We start from the raw sequence: 17,791 nt of genomic DNA on the forward strand, positions 1-17,791 counted from the left end.
GGTCTAAGCCTCCATGCCAAGGTTAGCGAGATGTCCGCGAGTCTGATTGGGCATGGTCTCGTACCAAATGAGAACCTAATGGGAATTTAAGCTGTTATTTGAGATACTCAACCTAATCACCTAGCCGAGTTCTATGTCACAGAAAATGAATCCATAAATGGTTTGTTTTATAATGTGACAATTCCAGGAAAATATGGCAGCGGATACTTGAATAGTGGGAGACAAATGCCCCCATTATGTTCCCGATTTTGTTATTTCGACTCACCGGCTCCTAATACTGATGACAACAATTTGAAGAGAGTCTTTATTCTCAATAAAGATTAGAAGCCACCAAAAACAAATGGAAAGAAAACATAGGCTTTATTCCCATTCCACTTTCTCTATTCCCGGCTGACAAACAAGGCTTGATCATTCATAGTTCAATTTACAAAAGTTTCAAGAATAGATATCATCCAACAAGTTTGCTGAATGAAATGTAAATAAACTCAGTTGCATTGATTGGATAAACCAAATCAGATATTTGTGAAGATACATTTGAACTAATGCATGTCATTTTGTGCTCTTCCTTAAATCATGGATGCATGAGCTGGTGCAAAGTGATGGTTGTCTTTCTCAACTAATCAAAGCAATCCTCCCCTCATGCAGATTTGCCTCTTGTAGGAGTCTCTTCATCACTAGATGCATCATCTTAGTTCTCACTGCTTGACTTTAAGGATTTCTCCCCTCCAAGTTCACTTTCTATATAATAAAAAAATCAAATAATTAGCAAATATAAGGAGCTCATTTTTCTCTTAAGTTGAAAGATTTGCTTCAAAGGAATAACCTTGTGCCCCCGATCCACTACAGAAGAAGTTCATGAGGTTGTTGCACGAATCCTCCAAAAAACATTTAATGTCGGTTTTTGAATTTGCCTTTTCAACATTGGTATAGTCAACACTTCTACTAGTTTCAGGTTGAGCATTTGGAAACTTCTCTACGTTAGAGATCTTATATAACTTGGATGGAGGAATTTCTTCTTTCTTACTGGAAGATATATTTCTCTTCAATAAACCTTTTGCTGCAGTACCAGGACCTTGCTCCTAAATTGGCACCCAAATGAAGTCTCGCTAAATAAAAAATAACCAATTCACATTTTACTTATTTAGGGTTTTGATAACTCACTTGTACAGAATGATTCCCTGATGTCTCCTTAGCAATGAAAGCCTCCATTATAAACTCAACAACCTCAATAGTTGAGCGAAACATCCTACTTGACTGTCCATGACGATAAAACTGCAAAGATAGTAGATTTCATTAGCTTCGTTAGCATTGGATAAATTCGCAAAAGTCATGCGCAAAGCTATTACTCATCAAAAGGTGTAAAGAAAGTTTGAGTACACTTAATAATAAAATAAGTGATAAAGTACACGTAAGATTATTTTCAATCCTTTATACCAACATACATTGCTAGATAATTCATTTCATCTCCTTGCAATGTCTAAAAGATAACAAATCACTCAAATATACAGTACTTCTTTTGAATATGTAATTACCAAATCTAATTTTTCATTTGCACGTCGTATGCATTCAATATGCCACTCTCGAAGCCTCTCTTCAAATGAAGACTGATGTTGGATATTCTGCAACCAATAGTTAATAGTGGCATCACAAAAATGAATGAATTCTAAAGATTTATAGATATATAAATTGAGATATTGATGTGAATTTCAATGTAAAAACATAGAGAAGAAATTCTAGAAGCTACCTTGTTCAACTCTGTCCCAATTTGACAATTTGGGGGTAGTACGAAAGATACAATCTCTTCCCCAACTAGTGTGCTTTTAGCCCTAGTTTTGGCTTTGGTTGAAGATGGATTTGATTGTGCCTAGGATTTAATCATATGTCATTTATCAATTAATATTCACTCCAACTCAGAAATGTTGTTCAGATCTTCACAATGCATATGTGAACAACGTATACAAAAAATCAGCAAAATAATATTACCTTGATATTCGAGGCATTTATCCCACCATAATGTTCCGGTATACAATACGATATTGGATCCGGGTCAAGCACCTCATCTGAACTTTTTCTCAATTGTGAAGCAACTTCCTACAATCACAAATCATCAGTATTATACCTTATTATTAGAGACAACAATTGTGAACATATGCACTTTATTTATACATAGATCATGTAGTTGTAACTTTTTGCAAATGAAATCTAGTTGTGAACTTCATATATACATACAAGTTTATCAAATATACTTCAAGAATCAAGATGGAGTCATGTGCATCACAATGTTATACTATGTCAATCTTTTTGTGAAGACATCTGCATTCAAAAACTAAGTATTGAACCTCATAAAAGAAAATTTGAAAAAGCCATACTCTATAATAGTAAAATTGCATTTGTGTCATATTCTATCTCACAAAATATCAAAGAACAAAATAAACCTTACACGATATTTATATCCAAAAAATAACTTTATAGAAAGTTATAACTTACATTGACTATATCTCTAAGTGATGTATACACTCGGTCACGTTCTCCTACTTGATTCAAAATGTCTGGTTTCTTTGAACCACATGCTTCATTCGATCCAATCATAACAAGAGACTTGTTTATAGTGGAGACTGACCAATTAACCTGCAAGGATGAAAGAGGCGAAAAAGTACAAGATATGAGTAAAAAAAGTATCAAAGCATATACAACAATGTTCCTCATTAAATGTTGCCCAATAATTCGAAACGGGGAAAATTATATGCTGCAAAATAAGATCTTGAACTATATTCATTATATTATCCAAATATAGGATTCTTACTAATTGAGCATTATCATGTGATTGTACTTATGCATTTAGATATCTTTCTATATGATGGGACTAAATTTCTATGCATTGGAAGAATAGACACTAATGTTCAAGGTGCTGGTTTGACTGTACACATTATTAATGTATATGGAACTAATTTCCTTTAATCGGAATTATTCCTTATATATTAATAATTTTTACCATGAAAAATTCTACAGTCTGATTAATTACAAAATCTAATAAAGATTTGGCATTTCAAATGACTGTCATTTGTGTTATTGTCCAATGAATAACAAATAACAAATAACTATTCATAAATTGAACTATGTAAAGGGTAATACATTCAAACCAACAACCCTAGAACAAGATTATCTATCCTTCCAATGTATATGAGCAAAAGCAACCTATTGGCCATTTTAATTCTATCATCCGCAAAATCATATTCTGGTATACATGCATTTTATAAATATGCACACTCATAAAAAAATATGGACGCACAAAAGACATATGAACATATAGATACATATAAATATATGTGTAATTTGTTCTTTGTCAATAAAAGATTTAAGCATTTTTTTTAGACATTTTATACAATAACAAACTTGAAAAATTGTCCAAAAAGTCTCAAATCCAGTGGCCAATTCAATCATAAACCTTTAAATTTTGTCAATTTAGTCAAAAACATTTAGACAATATGCTAATGTAATTTTTCGAATCAATTTTAGGCGAAAATCACTAACATGGACACCACCATCCTATGTGGCTCAGTCAATGCTCATGTAAACAACTTTTGCAATTTTTAAAAAAAAATTCTACATTTTTCTCTTCTTCTTTTTTCTTTTTTCTTTCTTTTTGTTTCTTTTCTTTTCTTTTCTTTTTTCATTCATTAGCTAACTGGGGCTCGGCAACGTCAAATAGGCGAGGATCACGATCCCCTTGCCCGTGGCTAACAACCTTGCCAAGCAAAAATTCAATGAAGGAAAAAAAAACAAAAAAGCGAAGGAAAAATTCAGAAAAAAAAAATCAGTAATTTTAAAATAAAAAGGAAAAATCATCCACATAAACAATTTTCGGCCAAAATTGGCCAAAAGGACTTGCAAATCCTCAAAAGATTTAGGACTAAATTGAAAAAATTGAAAAGTTTAGAACTGAATTAGCCATCGTATAATACGTTTAGGACTTTTTGGACAATTATTCAAATAAAATTCAACCAAAAATTAATCGTTAGAATAAATATTTAGATTTGTATGCACTAAAAAAATAGAATTAGATTCTAACTTGATAGAAAGTAAGTAGAATCAATTCAAAGATCTAAATGATGGAGTTGTGGTAAATCAAATCTTAACTCTATCATAAACCAAATGAGGTTGCTTGAGAGCATAGGAATTATTTTTTTATTATCTATTATCAATCATAAAATTTGGTTTTTTCCGTAAAAAAATTCATTTCTTTGTATTTGAAAAACGAATACCTGGTCAATAACCTAGTACAAAGGTCAATTGAGACATACCTCAATCATTTTCGATTGATCTGCACTTGTCTTTGGAGATGATACCCCAGATAATCCATCTTGGAATTGCTCTTGCGGTGAGGTAGGTGGGGTTGGCATTTTAGGGTCTTCCATTTGAAAGAGAGGAGACAATAGATGTAGAGAATAAAATGGTCAATATTTCAAAGAACACACTTAAATAGAGCCAAACAATTTTGCCTATTTATTATGTTGCACTAGTACATGGACATCAATGCAATCTCATGAAATTTAATTTACTTAAGTTGGCAGTCAAAAAGAGCTAATTAGCCTCTCATATTCGCATAAAAGCTAAATTGAATCTAACCCTACTAAAGTATAACCTTTTTCATAAATGCAAAGCCAAATATAATCATTAGGTACACTTACCTAACTTATGTGTATTGCTTATTACAAAGGAAACTTCAAATGAGTTGGGGCAAGTGAAACTTGGAAAAATATATCCACTTTCGTGACTTTTAATTGATTTACTGAAAATACGATTATTTGAAATTATTTAGGCGCTTTTGCAGCACACAGAGAGAGAGAGAGAGAGAGAGAGAGAGAGAGAGAGAGAGAGAGAGAGAGAGAGAGAGAGAGGCAAAGGAATTTTAGGAATGTAAACTAGCACCAATATCATTTAGGTTAACCAGTTGATGTGTGATTAGATATACTATAATCAGAATTAACATTTAAGAGATTACCAAATTTTATGGATGTAAGTGGTCAAATGTAAAGAGGTCTCAGGACATGCATTGATCCTTATCTCTTATGCATTTCAAATTCAAACCTCAAATGCTCATTAGACTAAAGCATTAAATGCCAGATTTTGCATTTTTGACTTCCATAAATGGCCTTTGCCTTTTATAGGGATCATTAAAACCGTAATCAGATCACATTAACTACAATGAACGATGAATTTAAACCAATCATTTCAAATATCTAGCCACAACATCTTATTAGCAAATGAACTGGTGTGACGAAAGAAACATGCCCTTACTTCTGCAAGTTTGGAATAAAATTTTATTATAGGCTCGGTAAGAGTGAAGGAGATCACATGTTCACTTGAAAAGCTAGTATGTATCTTGTTAACATTGAAATAATTGTCTAAAAAGTCTTAAACCCGATTGTTAATCCAGTCTTAAACTTTTCAATTTGACCAATTTATTCCTAAACATTTTGATAATTTGCAAATATAGTCCTTCTAGCCAAAATTGGCTGGAAATTACTGATGTGGCCACTAGTTATTCTATACAACATGGTCGTAGGATGGGCGATGCTATATGAATGACTTTTGCAATTTTTTATCTTTTCTTTATTTCATATTTTTATTCATTGTTCACTTCCTACAAAGGCCGATAAGGATCATTAGGGCCTCGACAATGGCCAATTGTAGGTGCAAGCCCTTGCCTGTGGCTGGTGAGGATCATCGAACATCTTCTAAGAAGCAATTTGTGAAAAGGATATATATAATCAGAATTTTTTTTACTAAAATTGCAGAAATCGTCCACGTTAATGCCGATGCGCCATGTAAGATGACCATCAGTCGCATCAGCAATTTCTGATCAATTTTAGTTGGAAAGATTATATTGGTAAATCCTCAAGAGGTTTAAAATTAAATTAACCAAGTTGAAAAGTTTAGACTTAATTGATCATTGCTTGATAGATTTAAGAGTTTTTGGACAATCTCCTATTAATATCCACCATGAAATTAAATATTACATAGGATACCTAAACCTTTCAGCCCGATTGATCACATGACTTCATCTTAATTGCTCTATCCATATACATTGAGTAAGGCTTCATCAATTGGATCACATGTGTAGAATTTCAAGTACTCTTATGTACACTTTGTTATATGAGGATGAATGTTATCATCACTTTGAAGCATTTACCTCCATTGAGGTTTATACATCAGAACTAGGTCCAACAATCAGGAAAAAAAAAAAAAGGTCCAACAATAAAAATCAAGAAAATAAGGTTCAACCTATCTCTACTAGATCTAGCTACTTATATCGATAGTATTGTATATATAAACGAAAAATTAGCAAGATACAATACATACATATAACAATCTTTCAAGGAGGATACTTTTTTTAATCTATGAATCGTACATGGTTCACAGAGGAAAATTAGATAAAAATAATCGATAATAGAAGTTCAGGCAACTTAATAAGACCTTGTTTTTAGAATCTTTAAGCAAGGAACTTATCTTTTATTTTGCCATCCTGTTTTATAAAAGCTTGGCCCATTTCATGTGGTACAAGTTCTAATGTACTTACGAAGTCATTAGTTCGAAGCGACTAGGATCTTATTCGTCTTGAACCACGTGTCTATGGAAGGAGGTGTTCATCTGATATCATTTATAGCGATGCGATACCTTATATCTAAGGCAAGTCGTCAAAAGAAATACTAAAATTGTGACCATTCATTGGTGATTCCTTCCTTTTGAATAACATCACAATGGCTCTATCATCAATTAAATGATCAAGATGTTATAAAACTTCACCGCGATCTAACACTTCATGTGAACCAAGACCCCAAAAGAAATACTTAAGAGTGTATTTGTCAGACAATAGGATTTATTCTACATGTACGTTTGTCGCCACCTGACTCCGTCAGCCCTCCCTTGGTGGGGAGAGGAAAAGATCGGGTTTAGAAGTACTAGACTATGGGAGTTCCCCAGCCCTACGTGTCCCAAACAATGTCATCACCTTGTCTTTCGGAATTGACCTTGTGAGTTCGCTCAATCATGGTCATGAGCTCTCCCAAACTCCTACCTTACATGATAGCGGAAAGTATCATGGTTTGCATTCACACGATTGATACACCATGGAAAAAGAAGATCGGATGTGAATATCATATTTATGGGTATCGTTACCATAGTAGCCTTCCCAATAATACTCTCAACCATAATGATGGTATCACTTCATCCTTTAGGAGATCTCCACATCGGATGTGCAAATTATGGTGAATCTCGTCAAGACCCATACCCCTCATGACTGGTTTATTTATTATCTATGAGTTGTTTAAGACAACCTAGATAAAAGTTAGGAGTTGCCACTAATTTCGTTTTTGGGGGGTCGGCTAAAAAACCCTATAAAGGGTCAGGAGTGGTCCATCAATATTCACGCAACTAAAGATTCTAGGGTTCAGGAAATTGTATTATGCTAATATTTCTATTAGTGCCATTTCGATACCTAACAATTTTTCATGTTTCCTAAGATATCCATGCGTGTCTTTTTTACTTCTTTTTCATTCTTTTTTTTGAGTCAATGAAACTAACTAAGTGATCATGCGTGAGTGGTCAATTTCATACCAATCTATTTCTATTAAAAGAGGGGGAAAAACAAACAATTGAAATTTAAAGACAGTGAATAAGTAAATACTCAAGAAAACAGTTTAAGGAAAGCGGTCAATCTAACATGTAATCATAAACAAAAATAAATCCAGAAGAAAGAAAACCTGCGACTCATCGGGCATTTATAGAATACGAGATAACCCGAAACATATATCGAGGAACAAATGATACAAAAACAAGGTCAGATTGGACAATGACTATCCATCTTATTCATGTCTCGGAAGACCTCCACCTCCAAGGACCTATTCTAAACATAATCTAAAACTAAGACTAGGTACATAAAATGGGAAAGAAACAATCAACATCACCAAAAACGATCACAATCATAAAGCAAACAAGAACAAGTGGGGAATTGAAACAATATGCAAAATTCTCAAATTTGTGATTCATGCGACGATCCCTATAGGACACCTACCCCAATTCATTTTTTAAGGCTCATAGCTATTGGTCACCATTTGTCTTTTTTGCATGGCAACCAATGCTAAGAACCCCTAAAACAAGTGCTAAGGGTATCCTAAAGGTATCCCACAAATTCATGCATTGCACCTATACATACATCAAAAATCACATGCATAGCAGAAAGTAAACACGCAAGTAGGCCCTAGGGCCTTGGTTCTCAATTAGTCAGATAATTTTAGTGAGTCAACATTAGATCACTTGTTCAATCAACAAGCGCCAAGCACAATCACAAGTGTTCAATAAAGTAAAGACATAAAAAAAAAATTAATGGGTTCAGGTGATGCTCAAAAGTCATTTAAAAAACGATTAATAGCAAGTTATGAGAGAAGACACTAATGACAGAAAAAAGTTGTGACATGGTTATGGAACACATTTAATCATCAAGGCTAACTTGGGTGCATCCTGTGCACTATGATCGAGCTTCGCAGAGGCTCTAAATATATTCCAAACCTTAAACAACATCAATGTCAAGCCAAAAGCATAATTTGAAAATTTAGAATGCAAAACATTACATGAAAGCTTTGTGCGTGAGCATCGCTTGAACTAAAACCAAGCTCAAATCAACAAGAACGTGAAATTTCATATGGTTTCTTGACGTTCAAAGCGTTTGAAAAGCATGATAAATTGTTTTTTGTTTTTCAAAAAATTTTGTGCATAAAGTTCAAAAGGTAAGGATCAAATAATCTTAATACAATATGCAAGTTGTCATGAAAAAATTCTAGAAGAAAATCACAGCAGTGGATTACAACAAAAATCGTAGAACGGGACAAATAAGATCAACTCAATTGAGAAGGAATCCATGGATAATTGGTTCCAAGACAATTACTCAACATCAAGCACATCATGAGGAACAAGGTGAGCTACGTAAGAATTTATAAAAATTCAAGAAAGCATGGCATCACATCAAAAATGTAACAAGACAACAGGGTATCATGGCAGATCAATAGTGATTTGACCTAGTAAAAAAATCTAAAAAAATATGAAATTTCACCATAACATAGATAAGAGAAAGAAAACAAACTTTATTGAGGACTCGACCTTAGAATCCTTAATGAGAAAATCATACAAAAATAAAAATAGGACAGACTCCCAAGAGCAAAACATGGATTCCGAATTTCACTTGAGACAGATTTCTAGCCTAACTTGACAAAACTAGAAGAAGGGACTAATGACATGCAAATCATTCAAATTTGGTATCATCGGAAAATTAAGACGAACCCTAAGACTTTCTAAGAGGTGACGAGTCCAATTAGAGTCAAATTCATGGTCAAACAGCGACAATCGCAAAGGCTTGCAAATCAGTCACAAGCAAATCAAAAAGTAATGCATGATTAATGACTTATAAGACCACCTAAACAATGCATAAATGAAACTCACACATGACCTAGGGCTAAATGTGGTGGTCAAATTTGGTTAATATAATAACCCTAAAGCGAAATGCAAAGAGTCACATGAATTCATTTACATCGAAAGGTGCTTTGTCATTTAAATCAAAATGCAAAGCAATTTTAGTTATTATTTGCCAACTTGATGTACAGTTTTCATATAGTAAATGACATTCAAATGGGGTATGCCATACATCAATGTGAAGCTTGCAAGTGCTCTTAACATGTCTAGAAGACTCAAGACCTAATTTGGCTCTTAAGGAGCTCAATGAAGATGTTTTCATGGGTTCATGATCAGCATTAATCACAACAGGTTTAGCACAAAACGTGAGTGATTTTTTATGACTTAACGACATGCTAAAATTCCATGAAAAATTATATATGTAGAATGCAATGTCATGAGCATTTCTCGTGAGACACCTAGACCTAATTTGATTCACATGAGCCAACATAAAAATGACAAAACTGAACCACGCAATAACCTTCACAAGTTGCAGCAACATTAATGCATCTTTGCACGCAAAATCGTCATAGTAAACAACAATCATTTGGTGCAAATTATACCTAGCTAGAAATTTTGTAATGCATGCTACAACTCTTATGAAGGATGAGAATGAGATATCCCAGATTTTCACTTATGTTTTCTATTGAATAAATCGGGCATTTCATCGATGCGCTTATAGGGCTGTTCTCAAAGCTAATCACTCCCGAGATAACTAGACTATTCAAGGAAGTCATTAAGGAATTTTAAGGCAATAAACTTGAGAGTTCGACTAAGAATCGACTTCTCGATCATGCTCATCATTAGATACCATTACGGCACAATTAAAAATCGATTTGAGATCAGAGATAAGTCGATTCGACTTGAGATGTGTGGCTAATCGTGGGTGACACCACTAAATTGGAAAATTCTCGTCGACCAACACTAAACTGATGTATCTATCATTTTGGTACCATGTGTCCGTATTTGAATCCTCGAGATTTTCACGACAATCAAAAATCGTCAATGTGTCGAGTGGGTTCATTGTGGCTCGAATAAAATCAACCATAAGTCATTTGCAATAAAAATTTCTGAAAACTACTTAGGAGCCTAAGTTATGCTAAAAACACACCTGAGTAAAATTAACTGTGAATTTAAGTCCGATTTCAAAAATTGAAGATTCTGTCATGTCACAATAAATTCTAGGAACATCGACTCAATCTTAGAAGATTTTTCTGCAACTAGAGACTTTTTGGGAAAAAGTCGGCATAGGACCGTTTTTGTTCAGGAAATGCCAGGGATCATTTTTTATCGCAAAATTGGGAAGCAAGTGGATTGTATGGATGAGGAAAAATGCCAAATGGATCGGTGAGGTGTCGGTTAATTTTATTGAGCCTGGTTTGTGTTGAATCAAGGTCCAATTGAGGAAAAACCGTTTTGGACTTCTAGAAGTGGGCCTTATTGGCTGAAGGAGGCCCAAGGAAGGTGTGGGTGGTGTAGGATGGGTTAATGGGACAAGGCATTGGAAGAAAATGGCCATGGTGGCCCACCCCCTTATCCCTTCCTTTTCTCTCTCCCTAGCTGCCGTCCACCCCACTTCTCTCTATCTTCTTGCTTTGTTCAAACCCTCAAACCAATAGAGAAGCCAGCAAGTCGCCGGAAGCAGCCATGCCACCGCCGCCACACACCGTCGTCGTGTCCGCGCAAGCTGCCTCGCGTGCCACCGTGCTTGGCCGCGCCTCACCGCCGTCCCAGCCTTCTGGCCGTGCGTCTCAGCCGGAGCTGTGCTTCACCATTCCTCCATCGGTAAGCCCTCGCCAAGGCCCGATTTGACCCTTTCCACCTCCTCGGTCCTTTTCCACTTTAAATCGAACTTATTGGCCTTCATTTCCAACAAGATCATAACATAAACCAGAAAGGGTTTGTAGCAACTTCAAGGCCCGTTTTGAGGTGGTTTCGAGCCTCGGTTGCTTGGCCCACCTTGAGGAAAGTCGAGCCCCGCGGCGTTCCCATCAATTTGATCCGATCTGTTCATTAATCTAGTGAGTTTTGCTCATTAATCCTCACTTAGTATGCTAATGATGCTTAGGTGTTAATTAGATTTAATTACGTGCAATTAGATGGATAGATTATATTAGAGTAATTAAATTAGAGACTTATCAATGCATGTTAGGCAAATGGTTAGTGTAGTTAGCAAGGAAATAGGTCATAGTAATTATTGAACGAATCTCGAAAATTTTCCAAGTCCGTTTTGGCGTCCAATTAGGCATTACGAGCCTAAATTAGATATATTGCATTTATTTAATATTTTCCGTAATTATTTAATTATTTATTTATTTTGCAAAAATTAGACTGGGATAGTCGACGATCGAAATTTTATGCTAAGTATGATGGTGTGATCCATTTATTTATTTGAGCGTTGAATTGTGTTGAATTGAATTAATTATGATTTTAGAATTTTATTCCTAAATTAATTAATTTTGATAATTGATTGGAAAATTACTAGGTGTCGGTTTACAATGCCAAAAATATGTAATGGGCTATTGAAACTGATGGCATATTTGTAAAGGTGAAATTATTATATTTTGGCTAAAGCCAACCGTGTACATACACAGCTATTTTTATCGGATATGATAAAAATGAAAAGTTGAGTATATGTCTAAATTGGTATACTATATTGGCCTAGGAGCCTTAATTTATCAGCTTTGGGCAAGTATATAAATAGTATACCATATTATTAGCTTTGGGTGAGCACGTATTATCAATTTTGATTGAGCATATATAGTATACTTTGATGGCCTGGGGGCCCTAGTCAATCAGCTTTGAGCGAGCATATATACAATATACTATATTATAAGCTTTGGGCGACCTATACTATCTATTTTCAGCTTTAGGTGAGGAGTCCTAGAGTAAGGTCAGACTTTATAGATAGTATTGAATATACCGACCAGGAGAAGGTCGTGATGACATGTAATCGACTAAGTCGATTGATCGATAATTCAATATGATTGGATGATGTGATGTGATCGCATATATTTGATATATATACTGACCTGTAGGAAGGAACTGAGGCCAAGGTAAGTCCTCTGACTCGTGTTATGCTTAGGCAACCCTAAGGTGTATTGGCTTCCTGATCGAGTTTTAGGGAGTAGAACTTGCTGAGACGTAGCCTCATCTCGGTTGTGGGACAACATTTCATTTCCCTAGATGGCAGCACCTCCACCTCCTCGTCTTCCCATGCATTTTGGTATACTTGAGGAGATCACCGAGATAGGGTACCACTTCCTGATACACTCTCACCCGAAAGGACTAGAGTATGTTTTAGTAAAATCCAGTGTCTAGGTTGACGTGGGCAAAGACACCTTGGTGCCCTACGAGTATAGGTCGTGGTATTGTCACTACCATGATGGGCGAAAAGAGGGTCCCGTACCAGAGGGTGATGTGTGTCTGTTCGTTTTAGAGGCAGCATTTGAAGAAGGGACCGTGGATCCTAAGGACGGAGCGATGACCGATGTTAAAGACCCTAAGCTCGAGAGTGACCCTGCTCTCCCAAGCAATCAGCAGTAGACTCCAGCTGAAGCATGGAGGGAGAGGTCAAACAAGAAAAGGTGTACCCAGAAAAGAACTTGGAGGAGGAACCTAAAGAGGAGGAACCTAAGGAAGACCTTAATGAGGAACCGGAGGAGGAGTCCGAGGAGGATCCAAAGTATGACTAGGATGAGGATTGAAACCCCCACCCTGTTTTGCAAACTTTAAATTGTGATCTGATGTGTGATAAACCTGACTTGATAATAGAATAATAATATATACTATGAGATTTGCCTTGTATAAATGTGTGGTTATGGTTTTCAGTTGTGAAAAATATGACCCTACTTTTCTATCCCATTATTTTATTATCCGAGGATTATTTTATTTGCTTCTGCATGCCTATATTATAATGAATGGGTCGGCGATGCGTCTTGGGACATTGCTATTAATCGACCAGTTGAGGGATGGGTGCGTACCCGAGGATCGGGGCGTGACATCCCCGTTTAGTGGTATCAGAGCAATGGTTAGGGATTGGAGTGATAAGGTGCAATGGACCATGGGATGGTGGTAGGAAAAACCTTAAAATTCATGCTGGTGCATAACTATGTTAGTTGATTGATAAAAATTCTCGTTGTTTAAGTCACTTTGTTTCTAATTCGGTGTAGAATTGGAAAGAGGCTTCAGTAGATAAAGCTGAACCATGAGTGACCAGGAGCCAAGAACTCCTGCCAAGAGGGCTGGTAGGGCCATGACTCGAGGTAGAGCGCCGACCAGGGTTGGTACCCGAGGAGGCCGAGGTCAAGCACTAGCGCTAGTGGCGAAGCACCACCTCCTGTTGGTGCTGGGGTAGCAGCCCCAGGTGATCAAGGAAACATAAGGATCACCCAGGCCTTAGATGCCATGCGAGAAATGATGGGGCAGCAGGCCCAAGATTAAGTTGCTACCTGTACCGCTACTAGTGAAGCCGTCGCCACTGCCGCCACCAATGCTACCGCAGCTGCTACCGCACCCGTTGCCGCACCCATTGCTGCACCTGCCGCCGCACTTGCCAATGTTCCAGTTGGGAACGTAGACTTAGGTAGAGATAGACCAATCCACAAGCTGGTGGAGCAGTTCTTAAAATGAACCCACCAAGGTTTATAGGTACTAGAGACCCCGAGACTGCCTCACTATGGATACAAGATCTGGAGAAAGCCTTTGCACTCATGATGTGCACTGAGACGAAAAAGCAACCCCGGCAGTATATTAGTTGCAGGGCAATGCCAACACCTGGTGGAGAGTTGCCAGAGAGACTGTATTTCTTGGAGAAGTGGTCCCACTGTGGGATACATTCCTTATGGCGTTCAATGAGCAGTATTTCTCAAGGAGTGCCAGAGAATAGAAATTAGAAGAGTTTCGGCGTCTTTGTCAGGGGACAACGACGGTTGACCAATATGGGGTCAAATTTGCGGAGCTATCTCAGTATGCTCCGAGGCTAATCGAAGACCTCGGAGGTTCAAAAATGGCCTTTAACAAGAGTTGAGATAGCTGTTAGTGCCGTTTGATTTGATTGACTATCAAGAGATTTATTGTCAAGCACAATTGCTCAAAAGGAGTTTGCATGAACAAGTCCCTTCGTCTGGATCGAGGTTTAGTTCTCATCGAGAAGGGATTCACCAAGGAAAGAGGCCCATGCCTAGAGGTAGGTTCCATGTTCCACCCAACAAGAAGGGTGGAGTTGGAAAGTTTGGGCCGAGTCAGAATGGCTTGTGTTGCTTCTGTGGAAGGCGACATGATTCAGCTCCATGTCCCCAAAGACCGGGTATTTGTTTTGGATGTGGCCAAAAGGGCCACGTGATCAGAGATTGTCTTAGGCAACCAAGAGGACAACCACACTTGTCACCGCTGCCACCTTTGGGACAGATCAGAGGATATACCCTTAGAATGTGCCGCAAGGAGGTCAGCGGAGACCACCAGTTTAGGACATGGTGTATGCCATCACACAGGGTCAGGCAGAGACTGCGCCTGACGTGATCACAGGTATGGTTACACTAAACGACCAACCTACTTACGCTTTATTCGACTCAAGAGCAACTCATTCATTTATTGACAAGCAATATGTTAAGTTATTAGGATTAAGTCCTATATTGTTGGAGTCGGCAGTTTGCATATCTACACCATTGAAGGATAAAGTTATTACCGCTTTGGGTTGTTCTGGTTGCAAGTTAGCGATTGATGAGCAAGGGGAAAATAGACTTGTTAGTCCTAGCCATGTATGACTTTGATTTAATTATTGACATGGACTGGCTCACTAATCAACAAGCTATAATGGACTGCTATCGCAAAGCTATTTGGTTTGACCCGTTAGAGGGTAAGAGTTTCGAGTTTGTCGGAAATCGAGGAGGACCCTCGATTGTCCTAATCTCATCGTCAGAGGCAATTCGTCTATTAGATGAGGGTTGTCAAGGTTACCTGGCAACTGTCATGGACATAACAGTTGAGGAATTGAAAATTGAGGATATTTCAGTTGTACAAGAATTTCCAAATGTCTTTCCAAAGGAGTTGCCAGGACTGCCGCCAGAGAGAGAAATTTGAGTTCGTGATCGAACTAGCACCCGGGACAGAGCCAATCTCTAAGACTCCTTACCATATGGCGTTAACTGAGTTGAAGGAATTAAAGGTGCAAATGCAAGAGCTATTGGATAAAGGATTCGTTCGTCCGAGTGCATCACCTTAGGGACATCACTTTTGTTTGTGAAGAAGAAAGATGGATCATTGCGCCTGTGCATCGACTATCGACAACTCAATTAGGTAACGATCAAGAACAAATATCCACTACCGAGGATCGATGATTTGTTCGATCAGTTGCAAGGAGTGTCGATATTTTCGAAAATTGACTTAAGGATGGGATATCATCAGCTGAGGATCAGGAAGGAAGATGTTCCTAAGTTAGCATTTCATACTCAGTATGGTCACTATGAGTTCACAGTGATGCCATCCGGGTTGACGAATGCTCCTGCTGCCTTCATGGATTTGATGAACCGAATATTCAAGGAATACCTTAATTAGTTTGTGATCGTGTTCATTAATGATATCCTGGTGTATTCAAGAAGTGACAAAAAGCATGAGAGTCATCTGAGACTAGTGATGCAGACACTGAGAGTTCATCAATTGTACGCCAAGTTCAACAAGTGTGAGTTTTGGTTGACTCATGTTGCTTTCTCAGGTCACATGATTTTAGGCGAAGGAATCTCTATGGACCCGATGTTGACACCTAAATTTTGGTGACCCGTTTAGTCATTTATTGCATTAAAAAATTAGGGGTTAATTTTATCCATGAAAAAATAGTTAATTGCATAGCATATAGTTTTAGGCGCATTTATTTTTTAATTTGCATTTACATTGGGCCGCTGACGGATGAGTTCGAATTTATGGTTCATAAATTTTAATTTGATGTGTCGGGCTAAGCCCACGAAGAAAACAAATCAGCCTAAGCCCGTATCCTCGGAGAGATTTTACGGATTTATCTTTGTGAGATTTCAATTCAAAAGCAAATATTGCGTTAGGAAAAGAAATTTTCATGGATATGGTTTTGGAAAATTAAAAAACCCTAATCCGTGGCCTATAAATAGGTTAAAATGCGTAGGGTTTTGAGGAGAACATACATATTGATACACACGGCCACACATAATGGAGTCTTTCTTCGTTTCGATTGGGGGTTCAAAAAACAACAAAAAGAAGAAGAAAAGAAAAGCTCTTGAGAAGAAAAGTCAAAAGGAAAAGAAAGCAAAGAAGCACAACAGCACAACAAAGAGATTGACGTGAGGAACGTCAATCAGCAAAAAAAAATTAAAAATGAAAGAAAGAAAGAGAGAAAAGCATGGCGACTGTTCATCTTCTTCAACGGCGTCCCCCCGACCGCGCCGGCCCTTCGCCTGCCAAAAGCCGCCACAACATCGCGTCTCCACCCCCGCCGACCATCGCTGCTCCTCTTGCTCCACCTGCGAAGCCGCTACCGCTGCTTCTTACGACCGGCGGGACTGAAGTTCGCTATGCTAGTTATTCCCCGAGTTTTGGGTGCAACCAAGATGCCAATGTCCTTCCCACCCTAGTAGATACCAGCAACACCACTTACCCAGCTTTTGACGACGGTGCATATGCAGATTTACTTTCTACGACAGCAGAGCAAGTCAATGATGACGATGAATGGATTGATCACTTGATGGATATGGATATAGATCCGGTGGTTGACGCCGATTATCCCTTTGGTTCAAATCCTTTTGCTAATCCATCAGAAGACGATACAAATGCAATGCTTGCATCCACACTCGGCACACCGGACAACCAGACGTGGGGTCCGACTTCTCTCCATCAACAAAGGAGCGTTGCTGATGCACAAAAGCAAAATGTTCCAGCCACATTGGCATGCGCTGATTAGTTTTTGCTTGTTTAGAGCATTTTTTGCAGTTCTAGTTTTTAAAAGACTTGAACCATACACGTGCTCTTTTTTTAGGCTCATCCAAACCATGTAAATACTTTTGTTCTGCTTTTGCTATATATATGAGATTTTTTTATAAATGAGATTTTTTTTTCAAATAAAATATTTTATACAGCTCGGGACGAAAGACTTTTTAAAAATAATATGCCACAAATCAAAAGCGAGTATATTCGAGAAGTTGAGTCGATAACTCTCCTACTTGACCAAAATAAAAAACAAAAAAGTTGACAGTTAGTTTCATGCAACATTAGTTCATAAGAGAATGTATGTAAGGTACTCTGCCGATATAACATATTTCTCATA

The sequence above is a fragment of the Eucalyptus grandis genome, chromosome 11 (genome assembly GCF_016545825.1).
Source record: "Eucalyptus grandis isolate ANBG69807.140 chromosome 11, ASM1654582v1, whole genome shotgun sequence".
NCBI classification, from domain to species: Eukaryota; Viridiplantae; Streptophyta; class Magnoliopsida; order Myrtales; family Myrtaceae; genus Eucalyptus; species Eucalyptus grandis.